The sequence below is a fragment of the Desmodus rotundus genome, chromosome 5, assembly GCF_022682495.2.
Source record: "Desmodus rotundus isolate HL8 chromosome 5, HLdesRot8A.1, whole genome shotgun sequence".
NCBI lineage: Eukaryota > Metazoa > Chordata > Mammalia > Chiroptera > Phyllostomidae > Desmodus > Desmodus rotundus.
Genome location: NC_071391.1, coordinates 166,607,304 through 166,626,076, shown reverse-complemented (window position 1 = coordinate 166,626,076; position 18,773 = coordinate 166,607,304). Strand labels below are relative to the sequence as shown.

Genomic DNA, 18,773 nt, shown 5'->3' with positions numbered 1-18,773 from the left:
TACATACATCATAAGTAATAAATAATCTCCTCAATTGAGAAAAATAGCACTAAGAAAATAATTTTTTCTCAAAAGGCAAGATAAAAAGCACAGATAAATTTTCAAACATAGAACACAGAGAAACTTAGAACTTTTAAATGAGAACCACTGCTGCCTTTGGAGACGGCAGTTAAATTTAATTCTTCCCTGGATGTCCAAATGTAACTCCTTTTTTCAATTAACTGCTTACTGTTTCCATAAATAGCCCCTCTTCTAGTATTTAAGAAAATAGTATGTTTATTACACATTGAAATGGGAGAGAAGCAAACCCTACTGCCTCTGGCTGCAGCCTAGACCATGTACCCAGTCCTAGCTGAGACCTCACCGTGTCCTTCTACAGCTCCCAGGAAGAAGGGGTCATGCAAACCCTATCCCAGCACATGCTTCGAGATGCTGGGAGTCTCCCCACGAGACACAGATCACTGCATGATCTCTGTGGTGCAGATGAACTGGTGTACATGGTGTGCACTGAATTTCCAGGAGGCCCTGTGCACACAGATATTAAGTACCTCGCTGTGTTAGTCTAACAAAACTCAGGACCAGGACTGACTGTTGCCTCCCTCCCTGTGCTTTACCTACAGCGGAGAGCAGTGCATATCCCAGAGTCTGGTGCGTGGCATAGGACAGACCCCTCCACCCTTTAATTTGATCCCTGACCCTGAGATCTCGAATGTTCCTGATTTCCAGGAGTTACATGTCAGAGGGGATAGAATTTGTATGTGCTTGCTGTGTGACAGGCATAATGCTACGCATCATGTGCACCCCATATAATTTAATCCTGGCAACAATTTTATGCATCTTATATCCTTGTCTCTTACTTGAAAAAAACTGGGTTCAGGAAGTTGAACCTGCTTGGCCAGAGACCCCCTGGCCTGCAGGCACAGGGTCAGGATTTGAATCGGGACGTGACTCAGAGGCTCAAGCTCGTTCCAGTGAAGTATCTGGATTCAGGCGCTGGCCTGCTGTCACTGTGTGCTCATTCCATGTCTCCAGGTCTTGGACTCAAGCAGCCTAAGTAGCAAGGCATATACCCTCCTGGTGAATCAGCATAGAGACCCATGTCTGCTGCCCACTTTCTGCAGCACGGCCTGGAGCCCAGCCCTCACGCCCAGGGTCTGACACCTTCTTTGTTGAGATCCACACACCACATTGTGGCATCAATAGAAATCCTACGCTCTGAGCCCTTCAATTCCACCTTCCCCAAACCTCTCTGTATACTACTGTATATAGGGCCATAGTCCTGTGCTCATATAACCCAGTAATACTAATCTGCTGAGGAGACAATGCATTACTTCTGTTGTGGGTGATTTCCATGGACTTAACTCCATTTTCCCTGCAACACTGACCCGTGACCAAAAGGGCCACCGTGTCATTTCCCTGCACAAACGGCTCATGTCTGCTGAGAGCACACCTCCAGGAGCTTTACAGGAGTGGGGGTGCCAGGACGGTGCGGTGAAGCCAGGCCTTGAGTGTTACTGAAAGGTCGGCGCTGCCACTGAGTTCATGTGCTAGCGACTCCTGAGACCTCTAGAGAAGAAACCAAGCTGTCCTTGATGAGAGCACAGAGGACTATCCACAGCAAACCCAGGGAACCCAGATCAGCCTGGCACCCTTCCTTAACAGCATTTCTGATGTGCAAGATACCAGAACAAATGCTAAAGGGAACACAAACTAGAAAAAGAGATAATAAGCAAAAGTATGACATTTGGAAGCAGTCGGACTGGGGTTCAAATTCCCACTCTATCATTTAATGGCTATAAAACCTTGCACACCTAAAACCCGGTTTCTGTGTTTGACAATGGAAACCATGCTCCCACCCTTTCGAGCTGCCATCAGAGTTCCAAGATGAGATCACATCAGTGAGACACGCAGCGTGCCCGAGCCTCCCCAAATGCAGTGGGACAAGTCCTTGGGCTCAGAGAGGCACGGCCAGCAGCCTCCAAGGCGGCACCTGTGCCAGTGCACAGCAAGCACAGTGGACCATCAGGGGGACCCAGACAGGCCCTAGATAACCTCAGACAGTGCACGTCGGCCTCTGATGAGGAACCATCCAGGAGAACGCTACGGCACCTGCATGGCCATGAGCCAGTGACACACCTTTCTGGCAAAGTTGCCTTCTCCGTAGACTGTTGGTAGGAAGGGCGTACACCTCCATGGGTGTGGTGAAGGTTAAGTCTAATAATCCTAAAACATGGAGAGAAAGCAGTCACTGCATTTACCTTCAGACAGTGACGATGATGAAAAGGTGGAGAAGGATGCTGACAGGTGGGATACAAGCCCTGAATGAAGCACTGCCAAAGACAATGAAGAGCCCTAAGCTGATGCACAAGAGTGGTGTGTGAAGCACCCTAAGAAAGACTGGGTGGTGGGTCTGACTTAGTTGGGTGACAGAAACAGGGGGCATAGCTCCAGGCATGTATTGAATATTTGCTGGGGTCTGATGAGAGCTTCACATGCTGAGTGACCAACAGCTCAGCCCAGCCCTGAACAACCTTATTATGTTTCGGGAATCATTTTAAGAGCTTTACAAGCGGCATCTCATTTAATCTTCACAGCAGCTCTGCAGGCAGGTACTAGTATTATGACCGCTTTATAGATTAATAAAGGGATTCTCAGGAAAGTCATATAATTTGACAAAGCTCACAGAGTTAATATGTGGCAGAGCAAGGCTTGAAACTCAGATTTATCTGAGCCTGTGCTTTTTCTAGAATGTGACACTGCTCCCCATGGGAATAACTCTCCCCAGGAAAATGAAAGCCAATGGCACCTCCATCAGGAGTTCTGGGCGCTTTCAGAGGTTAGGACCTCAATATTTATACCACATGTGAGGTAACGATGACAGCACCTAACACCCTACAAGGCTTTGCTGGGTTACATCTGGAACCCAAAGGTGCAGCAGTAAGAACACTGCTGGAGTGGCGTGGGCGAGGGGACAGGACACTGAACCTCAGCTCTGCATGCTAAACGCTCCCGTGGCCAAGACGTACAGACAGGACTTTTAAGATGGTGCAGGCGCAGGGACTGGAATTGGGAGCACAGCAGGGAGAAGAAAATAGCACAGGAAGAGTGCCCGAAGGACAGGTAAGACCTCGTCCTACCACCATGAAGAACAGTAATCCAGGTTGGGGAGATCGTGAACCAAAAAAGAAATGAAGGAAAGGTATGCAGGTAATGACAGAAGAACAGAGACTGCCCAGGTACAGGTGATGCCCGGGGAGGTTGCTTTGCGAAGGATAAAGTCGGGAGCAACACCTACACAGTAATTACATGGCTGCTCCTCACTTCCATCAGTTGGCCCTCACTGAGTGCAGAGACGCCTGCTAGGGGCTTTGTCTCACACCGTTCGTTATCTTTATGGGAAGCCTGCGCGCTTGTCGTTTTCATCATGTCAGATGGAGAAACTGAAACTCCTCGAGAGGTTACATGGATTTCCCAGGTCCCCGAACAGGGAGAGGGCAGCTGGGTTTGAAACCACAGGATGACATAAAGTGCCTGCTTTACATTCAGTTTTAGGAAAAGAAAACAAAAAGCACATGTGACACCAGACCACACTGCAAGAAACAAGGGGGCAGGGGCCCCAGGGCAACTCCTCAGAGAGAAGAGCCAGACTTTGTGTGTGGCCATGAAGGGCACCAGGCAGCCACAGTGGCCCTACGATCTGCACCCAACAGTCTGCGTGCAGTTCAACAAGTTGAGCTCAACCCAAAGCAGAGGTTTGCTGGAAAGAGGCTGAGTGAGGCTGAGTGTGGCTGGGACGTGTTGAGCTGGAGGTGCCCACGGGTGTCTAGGCAGAAACATCCAGAAAGGGGTGAGTGTGAGTTGTCTGGCCTTCCGTAAGTTACAGACAGGAGCCTGAGTGTCAGCTGTAAAGGTGATGGTGAAACCAAGGAAGGACCACCACCCGCAGAGCAAGTCTCTACGTAAGAAAAGGACCAAGGACAGAGGCTTTGGACCAGCCCGTTGCACTTCCACCCCCTTCAGTTCCCTTCAAATTTATAAAACCAATACTTGCTCTGAATATGTGACCTGGACCATCATTTAAAATTTAGCCTTCTAATTAATATTAATGAGGGTAAGATTTGAGGGATAGCAGACAGAAATTCCAAGATGTTAGAAACAGATTTATGAAATGTAGTTTCAAATGAGGTCATTTTTCAAATTCCCAAAATGCCATATACACTTGATTCATGTATATGCCTACTCTGAATGGAAGAATTTTATTTTCTCAAATCCAAATAATCAATTTCTCTGTCACTGTTAACCAGGAAAGGGATCATGCACTTGAATGTCACATGGATACCAAGTGGCCATGGACGTTTCTCATCTTGCATCCTCACCTCTACACTTACCCCAATTTGGGTGGGCTACAAAGAGTCCCAGATCACCCTCTGCCTCCCCTTGTTCCACAAAATGAGGGAAAAAAAGCTCCCATCTCTTAACAGGTGTGCAGATTAACCAAGATCAAGAATGTGAATGCTTTGTTTTCATGCAGGTCTCCGGTCACTGCCTTCACCAGCTGTTTCTTTGTTTACTCCTCTCTTACTTCCCACTTGGATCACCTGCAGCTGCATCTGCCTGCAAGCTGCCTGCCTGTGCTCAACTACAGTGTGAGTCCTTACAGCTCAGCCTGGCATGCACAGCCCCCGCACGCTGGTCCTACACACCCACCACCCTTCTCCCCTGGTCTCTCTCCCCACATTTCGGCAGGATGAACAACCCTCGTGGTTTCTGGCACTCCCAATCCCCATCATGCTCTGTGGTACCTTCTGCCCAAATGTCCTTCCTCCAGTCAGGAAGGCGGAATCTCAAGTGGACCACTTGCATGAACTGGATCCTCTTTGCTTCTCTCAGCCCGAATTCTCTCTTGCTACCTCCAAATCATAGAGTCCTTTATCAATTCCTCCAAAGGCATTATGGCCTTCAATCTACATTAGAAACCAGACCAAGAGCTTCCTGTATTTGCTTCATCGCATTTCTTCATTTATTAGCATGGTGCATTGTGTATTCACATACAGCTATTTTTCCCCTTTGAACATAAATTTGAGTCCCTGCCTTGTGCCAGACATAGGGATGCAATGAAGAGGAAAGGAAAGGAAAGAACTGTCATTTAATCATGGATCAGTCCACTGAGGTCAGACCAAAAGGTGACAAACAAGCAGAGAAAAAATTATAACCAATCTCCCTAATTGACACTCATTGCATGCAAGCATTCTTTAAGTATAGCAATAAAGGGACATTACAGACAACAGGCAATCGAGCAGAGCAGTTAATAAAGAAAATACAGCACGGCCTCTGGATGCCCTGAGCCCCTGCCAGCTCCACCAGGACTCAAGGCTGTGTGCCCACTGGACCAGTTCAAAGGGCACAGAGACAGAACAGCATGCACTTTGTGGCGCTGAGTGTCACGCTAATAACGACCTTCCTCTTTTCAAAATCAGCTGAAGCTTGGCCCATTTCATTTCTCTTTCCTTCCTGGTCACTTTGCTGACTTTATTATGTCTATTAGAATACACAAATTTCTTACCAATGCCAAGAATTCCATGGCTCTTCCTCCCTTCCTACTTCCCATAAGAATGATGTAGAGAAGTGCAGCCATGGTGGCAGGCCTGGTGGGAAAGCCTTGTTTACAGACCCCATGCTTCCATGTGCATGTGTGTGCATGTGTCTGCTGCTCCCAGGTCATTGCATCTCTCCTTTAGGCAAATAAAGCCCAGATCTTTGGCCCCTGTGCATTCAGGCCTGGCCTCCTCACAGCCTCCTTTGCTGCAGGCATCTTTGGGCTCTCCCTCACATGCTCTCCCTCTATGACTGTGCAACCACCTCCTGTGGTCCTGGCTTCTCTAATGTGCTCATTCCTCTCCCTTCCTCAGTCACATACTTTCATGGGCACACCTGAGACCTCATTCACATCAATAGCTGTATCCTTGCTATGGGCTCCGTGTCTAGCGCCCCAAGCCCCGCCTATCACCATTTCTCTTTCCTACTCTCATCAAATCCTTTTCAAGCCCCTTCTCCCTGGGACGGCCAGGTGCTGGTCTTCCTACACACTCAGTGTCTCTCAACTCTCACACCCTTGCTAGGTTCCGTCCTCGCTTTCCTCAAAACTCCCCCGTCTCTTCCACTCTACTCACTACTGGTAATCAGTGGACACCCAGGTCCCTGAGAAATCGCACCTATGGCTGGCTTCCATCCTGACGGTGCCAATGGCTGCTTCTCTCTGTGGCCACCACTCTGCCTGTGGGCTGGGTTCTTCTCTCCCCTACTATGCAGCCTTCCCATCTTCATGCTCACAGGCTCTGCCATTTCCTATCTTTAAAAAGAAGAGCAATGCCAGCAAACCTCATTGGAGTCTGTACCTACCTCCAGTTCTGTCCCAGCTACCTGCCACCTACATGGCAAAACTCTTACACAAGGCTGCTCATACTCACTGTCCCCAAATCCTCTTTCTCCTTCTGTCCTCTCACACCAGGTAGCCCCAAGCCTACTATCAGTGCTGTGGTCAGGCTGGCAAAGACCTGGACATGACTCATCAGGGAGGATTCTCAGTGCTCTCTATTCAGCCACCTGCAGCATTCAACAACCTTTTTCCTCATCTTGCCTTGACCTTCCCTCCATTCCCCACGCTGCCTGGCAGGGCCCCTTTGCTGGGAGCTATGGCACTTCACACCCTGGGCATGGAGGGTCTTACTCAGGTTCCGGGTCACTTATCTCTGTGAGCTCACTCCTTGGACTCCACTGCCACCTGTACCCCCATAATTACCAACTTTCATCTTTAGAACTGGTGGCTCCCCTGAAGTGCAAGTTCAGCTACATACTTGATTTCTCCATCCAGTACTCACTGGCATCTCAACTTCCACACCCCTTCAAAGCCTCAAGTCACCCTTGTTGCCTGTCTTTCTCACCCTCCCTGCCCATTCAATCAGCAAATCCTGTCGCTCCCAATCACGGTTCCGTCTCCACCATCGCCACCCCACCCGAATTACAGCCATCCCTTGCTTATGTGACTGTGACAACCTCCATGCTCAATTCCCTTCCCACAATCGCCTCCCCTCTCTACTCACAACCAGAGGGATCCTCTTAAAATGCCAATCTGGTTAGGTCACCTCTGTGCCATAACTTTCTAGCAGCTTTCCATCCACACACATGGAAGCTGAAGCCCTTGCTCTTGTCACATGCACGTTCCCATCGGTCTGCTCCCACTGCTGGCCCCAGACTGTCTCTGGGACCGGCCCCATGGCCCTGCCTCAGGGCCTCTGCAGCACCCCCTCCCTGCCCGGCACACTGCTGCCAAGATGCCCACCGCAGGCCCACTCTCCTACTCTCTCTGACCTTGGCCTTGAGCCACCAACTGGCCTTGACTCCCTGACCCCCAACTCATAATTTCCCTCTTCCCTGCTTCCGTATGCTTCGCAGACTCATCCCCATCCACTACGGTGCGTGACCACCCGTTTGCTTGTTGGCTGTCTGCCCTCCCACACGTGCACGCACTGAGATGTACCTCTGTAAAGGCAGCGGTTTTACTTCCTACTCTGTTCTTGGAATGACTGTAATCACTAATTTTTTCAACCAAAAGAATGAATAACGTAAAATGGTAATATTCAGCCATTAAGGAGAAAGCCGAATACTAAGTGAAAGGAAACGAACAGTGGGAAGAGGGACTTCACATAGAGTACAGGAACACGTGAGTGCTCATCAGTAAAATGTTTGGGGACAACAAAGAACAATATGGACAGTGGACTGCCAGAGATCATCCCGACCCTATTGTACATATTCCCACAAAACGTGGGGCTAGTTTATCATGTAGAAACGTCAGTGCACCTTGCCAGAAAGACTCCAGTTTTCACCTGGAAAGGTGTCCATTTCCTCCTAAGACTCAGTTCTTTTTCTGGCACCCTGCATCCAGAATCAGTTTCTGGAGGAGGCAGGAAGCCACCCACAGTACGAGCAGGGCTGGCAGCAAGCATGCTGGCCTGCAACCTGCCCCAGGTGAAAGTGAGGGGCACCTTCAGGCCCACTGTGGTCCCTTTGCATGCAGGGAAATGGAAGGGAGGACACCTTCACTCAAAGTGCTTAAATGTCAGCATTTAATTACCACATAAACTAAATTTTCTTCCAAAAAATTTTGAGAGAATCAGGAAAAGGAGCACTTTTAATCACTCTTAAAATGTGAAAACCATTAGCTTTTACTTTTAGTAGGTCCAAATTGTACATATTTATGTTCTAGGAGATTGGGGTTTGATGTAATAATATCTTTGTGTGTGAACACATCACAGAGTAGGTCAACAGGCACTTGAGCCAGAGCCCTTGGCTGGGTCAGGGTCACTTCATCAGCCACCAGCCCCCATTGGAGAGCTGGGGTCCCCACTCTATGCTCCAAGGGAGAGGCTGGGACCAGGAAAGCTGATGGCAGTATGAGTCAGTTCAGCACTGTCCCAGGAATGTACAAAGTACTGTGGAAGAGCAGCAGGGCAGCAGTGCATCGGCACAGGGTGGTGACCGGGGGGCACTGGAGGGGTGTCACCATGAGCGGCCATTTCAGCCTGGCCTTTAGGGGTGACTGGGGTTCCACTGGGTAGACTCGTTTGGAAAGGGAATTTAAAGACAGCATTATAGTAAGTGTGTGTTTATGTGTATTCGTGTCTGTGCGGTGTGTGTGCATGCATGTATACGTAGGTGTGCGTTGTGCGGCACATGTGTGCGTGCACGTGAGTGCACATCTGTGTGAGTGGTGTGTGTGTATTACACAGCAGAGATGTGAGGGTGAACTGTGTGTTTGGGAACATCAAGTAGATGGAGCCATGCCCTTTGGGAATTCCATCTCCAACCTAAACAGAAGGAAGCAGATTTCTTCCACCCACATTCTACACTCTGCGACCCTGCACCGGGAGGTGTCTCTGGTCCCAGGATGCTCATTTCCTGCCTGTGTGATGCTCCAAGCACCAGAACCCCAAACCAGGGACACCCACTGGTCCAGCTGTTTTGGATGTGAACAGCAGGGCCTGCCGCAGTGAGCGATGCCCATGGGGCCACCAAGCTATGAGACGTGGGCTCAGACCGCCGGACCAGTGTGCTTCCTGCTGCATGGAGCTGGCGCCACGGAGACCGAGACACTGCTCTGGGAGGCCTTTTCCACCTCCTCCATACTGCAATCGGCCCATGAATTCTCTCCACTCACACACTTATGCCCTTCCCTGTTGCCAGTAAGATAAATTCCAAACAATTCAGCATGGGATCGCATCCTCCACACTCCTCTCGGCCATTTTTCCACACTTACCTTCCACACATAATTAGCATATCCCCAGAGCATCGTGCTCTGTCCCTCTCGTTCCCTAGGCAGGAGAAGGTGCTCTGCCTGGGGAGAGCCCTCCTTGTTCTTCCATACAATCTGGAAGGACGCTTCTCCCCACCCCTAACCGATCTCCCTCTCTGCCAGCTCACAGCTCACGCCCCCACTGTGGGTTCTGCTGTCTCAGGTGTGCGACACTCATCTGGGTGCTTCTGGGACGTGAATGCTGCAGGACCCACGCCTGGGGTTTCATACACAGCACAGTCCAACACGTAGGAGGAGTTCAGCATCTACGTGCCGAGGAAAGACAAAATGTTTCAGGTTTCCCTTAAAAATAATGAAGATTTCTATTCATTAAGGTTTGTCTATAATTGAAGTTAGGAAAATGTGACCACAGTGCCAGCAGGCCACCTGGTGTATGATCTGAGAGTGGCACACACGCAGCTGGGCCCACGGAGCACGTTCACACGCCGCCCTCGGACTCCAGAGGCCCCCGCCCTTCTTCATGACTACTTCCTTCCTCCACAGCAGACTCCCAAGCCCATTTAATCCATATCCTTGGAAGAAACCCTCCCAGCTCTGCCCATCAAAATGACACCCCTTCCCAGGAGCTCCTCGAGCACCTGTGAATGGCACCAAGCATTCGCTGTCCTGTCTGCCCTGGTCTCACTTGCTGAGCCTTGATGAACCTCCTGAATGCTTGGTCTCTGCTCATCTCCTCAGCCTTCCTCTGCTGGTACAGTGATCTGTATGAGACAGTTGTTCAAAACATAAACCAGTGGGAACACTTCAGTCCCTTTTCACCAACTGAAGTGAGGACTGGACTCCCACAGGTTATACACATAATCCCAAATGGGAGGAAATTAAAAAACAGATCTCACATACAGAAAAGATGGCGAGAATGGAGAAAATAATGAACAGCGACTCTTCTATATACTTTCATGCTTCTAAAACCTTTATCAGCAAAACTGTCTTCTTCAGAAAAGACAGTTGTCCAAATTCCCAATATTGATTCCTTTCTTAGGACAGCTAGGATTTAAATAATGTGGAAAAGAGAGCACTGTAGGATTAATTATGAAACTGTAAAGTTACTACCTCTCAAGTGTTATGTAAGGGTAGACTATAAGTGGCTATTCGAAAATTGTCTTTATAGAAAAAAATGCAGTTATTTACTCTTTTCAAAAGAAATAGAAAGAAAAAGCAATGAAATACTCAAGATATGGTAAGTGTTGTGGCTAATCTGTATAATCTATTAAGCTATACTGGTTTGAAGAAAAATATTCTTAGCAAGTTTTGAAAGCCAAATTTATACCATTTCTTTAAATACCTTTAGAAATACATTCAATGTTACCAAGTCACAAAAGCCACTATTTATTAAATTAATTCTACTTTTGATTTTTAAAGAGAAAAGATAAATAACTATTAATTCCAAAATGCTTTTCATATACAATATTAAGGACTTTTTCTACAAGCAACTGCTTATATAAGAAATTCCAAGTAGAAAATAAATGCAAACTCCCACCTCTAGCCCTGGCCAGGTGGCCCAGTTGGTTGGAGCATCATCCCATACACCAGAACACTGTGGGTTCAATTCCCAGTCAGGGCACATAACTAGGCTGTGGGTTTGATCCCCAGTCAATGTGTGTACAGGAGGCAGCCAATTGCTGTTTCTCTGTCTCTCTCCCCCACCTCCTGTCTCTCTAAAATCAATAAACATGTCCTCAGGTGAAGGTTAAAAAAAATTCACCTCTGTAGAAGTTAATGAGAGTGACCATACATCAGGGCTCTGCTATGCATGAGGTGCTCCTCCTGGTGGTTCACGTGACAACTCATGCCAATTCCACAAGGACCCTAAGGAGTCCACACTTATCATCCACATTTTACAGATGGGGAAACCAAGGCACAGAGAGGAACTGTACCCCAGTTTTCAGAAGTAAGAGGTTGAATTATTCCCACAAGTCTGGTGTTAGAACTGCCTCTTCATTACCATGTTATGCAACTTCCCATTTATTGAGAAATTTTAATGTGGAAAATGTTAAACGAATATAAAACTATAGAGAAGAGTATAACAAATCCCATTCACCCACCAACCAGTTACATTTGGCCAACGTCATTTCAGCTATACTGCCATCCAATAATTTCTTCTACATTATTTTGAAGGGTGGTCCAAAAATCATAATTTTATCTAGAAATCTTTCAGCACGCATGTCTAAATTATAACTTTGTTTTTAGAGAGCTGTGATACTATCACAAACCCAAAAAATTAACACTAATTCCTTAATGCCATGTAGTTGATACTTAAAATTCTAATGTGTAAGGGCTCAACCTGTACGCCAATGAAATGGTTTTTTGGCCGTATCTGAATAGCTGAGTTCCATGTAAAGGGAAACACTGAATGATGGCGGGAGAAAGTTAAAGGGTAAAGTGCCACCTTGAGGCAGAGAACCAGGTCATGCAGAAGGAAGATGTACACCAGCTAGGACCTTACTAATGCCAGAGGACATCATTCCTGTTCTTAATCTAATCACATGCCCCAGGCCTGCTCTTGTCCCTATGACTCCTTACCCAGCTGTGGGAGCCATGGAGCTGGGCCTGCCACTCACTGGCACGCCTGGTTCCCCAGAGGCCATCACTGAGTTCCGCATCCCTGACGCCCAGCATTACTGTGACTTAGGTGCCAGCTGAAGGAAACAGTTCTGATCACCCCACCTGCCATCTTTGACCCCAGCTGCTTATAAATGATTGCTGAGATAAAGGAAGCTGTCTTCAGAGTAGATCTTTGTTTCTAGGGCTCTCTAGTCATTTAATATTTCTTGGTATCTTGACAGCTGTGGCACTGGAGGTCCCACTATGTAGGGTTTCTGGTCTGGGCACAGAAGACAGACTCCCTTCATGCTGTGGTTGAGATGCTATAAGGGCTATGGGCATTTACTTTCCCTATATTTCATGGCTATTCCTGAATGGAGCGTCTGTCTAAAGTGTGGAGAAAAATAATACCTCTTCCATATCAAAACTCACTTATTATTGTCATGATTGAGCATTTACATACAAGCAGCAGCAGGAGAGAGAGGCAGGGGAGAGGAGGAGGGAGAGAGGGAAACAGGAAGACTTCCTCAAACTGTGCTATCTTGGACTTCAGGCCAAGATGGAGGCATAGGTAGATACATTTTGCCTCCTCGCACAACCAAAAGAAGGACAACAACAAATTTAAAAACAAAAAACAACCAGAACTGCCAGAAAGTCAAACTGTATGGAAGTCCAACAACCAAGGAGTTAAAGAAGAAACATTCATTCAGACTGGTAGGAGGGATGGAGACAGGCAGCTGAGTAGGGGAGAGGACTCACAGAAAAGGGGGTAGCTGGCAGACTGAGCGGGTGAGGCAGCAACTCACAGCCCGAGTGGTCCCACATTTGAGTATGGATAAACCGAGAGAAACAACTGGGGAATGAGACAGACTGTGCAACCCAGGGTCCCAGTGCAGGGAAATAAAGCCTCAAACCTCTGGCTGTAAACACCTGTGGGGGTTGTGGCAGCAGGAGAAACTCCCAGCCTCACAGGAGAGTTCACTGGAGAGACCCATGGGGTCCTAGAGTGTGCACAAACCCACCCACCCCAGAATCAGCACCAGGAGGGCCCAATTTGTTTGCAGGCAGTGGGGGAAGTGACTGAAAGCAGGGCCAGAGCCGAGCAAACAGCATTGTTCCCTCTCTGACCCCTCCCCCACATACAGTGCCACAAGCAGCAAAGTGGGTTGCCCCACCCTGGTGAATACCTAAGGTTCTACCCCTTACAAAGTAACACATGCGCCAAGACAAAGAAACGTGGCTGAAATGAAAGAACAGATGAAAACTCCAGAAAAAGAACTAAGCGACACGGAGATAGCCAACCTATTGAGGAGATAGCCAACCTATCAGAGGCAGAGTTCAAAATACTGGTAATCAGGATGCTCACAGAAATGACTGAGTATGGCAACAAGATAAAGGAAGAAGGGAAGGCTATACAAAGTGAAATAAAGCAAAAATATGCAAGAAACCAAGAGTGAAGGGAAGGAAACCGGGACTCAAATCAACAATTTGAAACAAAAGGGAAAAATACACATTCAACCAGAACAGAATGAAGAAACACGAATTCAAAAAAGAAGAGGAGAGGCTGAGGAACCTCCAGGACAACTTTAACCATTCCAACATTCGAATCATAAGGGTGCCAGAAGGAGAAGAAGAAGAGCAAGAAATGGAAAACTAATTTGAAAAAATAATGAAGGGGAACTTCTCCAATCTGGGTAAGGAAATAGACTTCCAGGAAGTCCAGGAAGCTCAGAGAGTCCCAAAGAAGTTGGACCCAAGGAGGAACACACCAAGGCACATCATAATGACATTGCCCAAGATTAAAGAGAAGGAGAGAATCTTAGAAGCAGCAAGAGAAAAGGAGGCAGTTACCTACAAAGGAGTTTCCATAAGACTCTCAGTGATTTCTCCAAAGAGACCTTGCAGGCAAGAAGGGGCTGGAAAGAAGTATTCCAAGTCATGAAAGGCAAGGACCTACATCCAAAATTACTCTACCCAGCAAAGCTATCCTTTAGAATGGAAGGGCAGATAAAGTGCTTCCCAGACAAGGTCAAGTTAAAGGAGTTCATCATCACTAAGCCCTTATTATATGAAATGTTAAAGGGACTCATTTAAGAAAAAGAAGAAGATCAGTACTATGAACAGTAAAACAACAATAAAGTCACAGCTATCAAAGTCTGAACCTAAAAAAACAAAAACAAAGTAGGCCAACAACTCAAACAGGAAAAGAATCACAGAAATGGAGATCTGTGGGGTTATCAGTGGGGAGGGGGAGCAGGGATAATGGGGGAAAAGGTACAGGGAATAGGAAGCCTAAATGGTAGGCACAAAATAGACAGGGGGAGGGTAAGAACAATAGAGGAAATAGAGAAGCCAAAGAACTTACACGTACAACCCATGGACATGAATGAAGGAGGGCAGGAGCGCTGGAGGGAGGGGTGGTGCAGGGCAAAGGAGAATACAGGAGAGAAAAAAAACGGGACAACTGTAAGCATAATCAATAAAATACACTTACCAAAAAAAGACTCTCCCCCAAACTTCCACTGGCACCTTGCTCCATGGCCTGGTTGCTTTCCCTGAGCATTTACTTATACCTCCAAGTTTATGAGCTGGTTACCTCTGAGGGGAGTGCAAGCCTTTGTCACACATCCCTTGGCTGATCTACGTGCACAAGAGTTTTCTATTTGTATCCTCAAACTGGCAGGCACGGGACACTAGGCAGTGACATTTTCTTTCCCTCCCTTCTAGTCAGAAAGTCGGAGCTGTGAAGACCCAGTGGAAAGCTGCTGTTAGCTGGCTGTCCTTACACTGTGTACCTACTGACGCAGCAGAGACCAGCGTGCAGCATCGAGTCAGGAATGGGGATGAGAGGTCATTTTTATGGAATCTGAAATCTATAATATATAAGAAGTAATAAGACCAAGTATCAGGAAAGGGTGAAATAAAGAAATAATAAATATAACCATTCACAAAATTTAAAAAGACAACATTCATGAACAATTGAACACATTTGTGAACTAAAATAGAAAGTACTAGTTTTTCTAAGAAGGTTCTCTTCATAGAAGGGTTCCAAGCATGTAATACTCGTGCTCACATGCACAGTTCACAATGTTCGTGGATTAATGTGTTTCTGTTGCTCCTATATTTTTGCTAAGTTGCCCTGTTAGTATTTGCCTCTACGATAACCAAGTGTTCCAGAAACTCCCTTGGAGTTTGGAGTAGGAAAGTCTTTCACGGCACACCCTCCCCCACTCTGCCAACAGTGCAGTCCAGAGGTCGGCAGCTACAAACGGGGGACTTGAACTCGGCTCTGACTCTTCCAGCATGACGTAGAGTACAGGGGGCAGCAGTGGAAGAGTCAGGGAAGAGCACCCGGAGCCCAGATATGTCCTTAGAGACCAAGACTAAGACCATCCACACCCTTGTCTTCTCACTTACTACACACAGATATGAAGTTGGACAGTGAAGATGGTAATAAGGAAAATAATGACTCATTTGCAACAGGGTGTTAGAGGAGAGCTCTATGGAAACCTGGACCTCCAGAAAGATGAGCTAGTGGGTCCTGGAGCAAATTACCGTATTTTTTGGACCATAAGACGCACCTAGGTTTTAGAGAAGGAAAACAGGGGAAAAAATTTTGAAGCAAAAAATGTGGTAAAATATTTAATAGCATAAATAACATAATATTTCACCAATATAAATGTAAGCTACATTCGGATTATAAGACACACCCCCATTTTCCTCCCAAATTTGGGGGGGTGAGTCTTATAGCCCAAAAAAATATGGTAACCCTGAACCGTCTCTGGAAGCAAAATGACAAAATGGAAGCCTTCCTACTTCAGGTTCTTTGGGAAAGACAATAATGCTGGGAAAAAACAGAAGGCAGCAGGAAGAGAGGGAGATCAGTTCTGAGATGGGGTGACTCCTTAAAAGAGGCCTCATGAGGAGTCTACAGGAGCTAAGCAGGGCTGTGAGGACGGAACACTGTGGACGTCTCTCATTCACCAGGTCACCAGGAGTCGGAGCTGACCCAACGGCCCTCCTTCTGCAGCTCTCTCCACTTGGATGTGGGACAACAGGGCTCCCCTCCGTGGAGAGCTGTCAGCCTCTCAGTTCTACTACAGCGGCACACACATACATGCTGCCTGTGTGAAAGGAACCTTCCAGAAAACACACCCACAACCTGAGTGCACCAGAGCTACGTAATCCAGAACCCAGACGCCCAAATACAAGAATCCGACCTACCATTTGAAGTCAGGGTGCCCGCAGATTACTGGATCCTTCGTTTTACAGATGAAGTAATAACCAAGGTCTTACGAAATCCAGTGACTTGCTGAAAGTGGCAGATTCGGGACAGATAGCCTAGGTTCCCCCATTTTCATTTCAGGTTTATCTTTCATACCAAATTCACATACCATGGAAAGGCTTCTCATGTCGCGGTTACTAATAGTTTGGGGCAAATGACTTTTGTTTGCATCTGTGCAAAGCAGGTGGGCATCTCTGTCCTCATGGTCAACAGGGGAAAACTCTCCAAGTAGCCCATGAGCGTTATCAAAAATTGAGGTCGAATTCATCGCTTTATAGAAACTTTCAGACTTAGTATAGTAACAGTTTAATTACCTTGAATAGGGTAAGTTATTTAACTCATATATTGAGGAAAATATATCTACTATCAAATATTTGGAATGCTGTTGTATGAAACAGAAATTAGCCCTGAGCATTAGAACAGTTTCTGATGATAGCAGATTCTTAAAATACACCCCTTGAATTGGAGTGAGTCAAACTGATCTCATTCTAAATCTCCCCAGAGGCTAAAATGACAAACAGTTGGTATATAATATAAAATCATAATTTTTCTTCAAAAATATTATGAGCAATATTTTGACCATTAACACAAAACAACAATGGGATGGGCTGCCTTGGTGCATGGTGGACTACTCATTTCTGGAAATATTCAAGAAGTCAAAACCCCTCCTCACCACAGTTTGGGGGGGGCAGGAGGGTTCGGAGGGCACCCTCTGCCGTGCAGCAGAGTGAATGAACACAATGCAACCTTCCTCTGATGGTCGTGCATCTTGAAATAGGATTAGGCATCAAGAATAATCATAGTCACTGGGTTAAGTAGCTAATAATGAGATTATATTCTTAAAGAAAATTTGTCACATGCTTTTCATACTACATATCTAGTACTCAACGTAAGTGGGGATTCTTTTGCTAAAGAAAGAACACCTCAAAATCATGGGCCATGTCCTATTCATTACATATCAACAGTGTCTAGCTTGGTGTCTCACACACAGTAGGTACTTCATATGCTGAAGTAATATCTGAACAAGTGAATCAAAGTGTAAGATTTGGAAATGAGTTCTTAAAATTTTCATAGTATGTACTGAAATAAAATTTTAACCTTTTAAACTTCACACTATGAGATTACTTTCTCTTAAAGTCAAAGTCATGGAAGTTATATATGGAAAGACAGGCCGGCCTCACACTGCTAAGTTTAGAGTCACGGAGGACATACAGTCAGTCACATGACAAGACGTACGAGTGGAGGAGCATTGTGAAAGCATTAGAATTCTCAAAAGGCTTAAAATGTACATATTCTTTGACTTGGGTACTGCACTATATGTTGTGGAAATAATTATCAGTGTAAAAAGTTTTAGGTAAAATATTTATCATTAAAACCTTTTTTATAAAGCAAAAATTTAAAAATTCAACTGAGAAAAATTACAATAGAGAATTTTTTAGATATGTTTTTGCATAGCTATAAAGTGGAATACTGTCTACCGTAAAAAATGTTACAGAAATGCACCTATTGATAAAGATATGAATGATGCATAAAGTAAAAAGGAATAAAGAACAAAGGTACAGTATAATCCACCTTAATTTAAAATTATATGTGCAAAGAAAACAACTGAAGAATTTTAAACCAACATTAATGACAGTGTTTTAATTTTTTATTTTATGTGTATACATATGCATTCTAATATTTCTACAATGGACATATGCTAATTATATAAATAAAACTAAAGTTAAAAAATCTATCTTTCTGGCAGTTCAATATCAGTGGGAATGACAACATTCAGGAGATAAGTTTCTGATGATGTTACCACTGGAAAGTAAAGGAGAGAAAGGAGATAATGCCTAAAAAATGTGTAATTTTCAATTAAAAATTAATTGAGGGCTAAAAATTTAATTGTAGTAAATAGAGAATATTAGGTCCAAGTGATTGGTCCATTTCTCAGTCTTGATGAGGACTAAATTTGTCTTGTGTATGGGAGTGCCAGTTCCCAGTCCTACTCACTCATTAGAAGAGAAAGCAGGGGTCCAGAAAAGTCACGTGTGTACCTTGAGGTCACGAAACGGGGACAGAGGCCTCCAACACACTGGTCAAGGTAATGCTACTTGTTAACAGAGTCGGAGAATAATGGAATTACATCTCGGATAGATTTTAAAAGGGATACAAATGACCGCCTGCGATGTGCCACCAGGGAAAGAGAGAACTCTGGTGTCGGAAAAGCACTGCAGTTCTCAGTGAGTTCTTTGAAATCAGTGTGACCTGGGCCTGTTGTCCCTCTCCTGCAGCCCTGGTCCTCATGTCCATAGAGGGGTAGTGACACTGCCTTCTGAAGGGTGCACTGAGATAAGATAATGAAGAGGTAATGAGCAGAAAGCCCCACCAAGTGGCCCTGACACAAAGCAAACACAGACACATGCTAAACATGATTATCAATTTGCCTCTCCATGAATAGACCATTAGCGAAGAGGAATTTTACAAAAGAATGACAGATTTCAAAAACTGTCACTTCTGACCCTCTACGCTCTGAGTCCGTCATAGGACTCAGCTGATGGCTCCTTTCTCCAGCTGATGGATAAAGGGAATGAC

At 45.9% G+C, this 18,773-nt stretch overlaps 1 protein-coding gene across 17 annotated transcripts in view; it reads right to left on the bottom strand.

Annotated features, from left to right (window-relative positions):
- The window catches only part of MYT1L (myelin transcription factor 1 like), a 351,165-nt gene that overhangs the window by 291,742 nt on the left and 40,650 nt on the right, over positions 1-18,773 (bottom strand). The window lies entirely within an intron of this gene.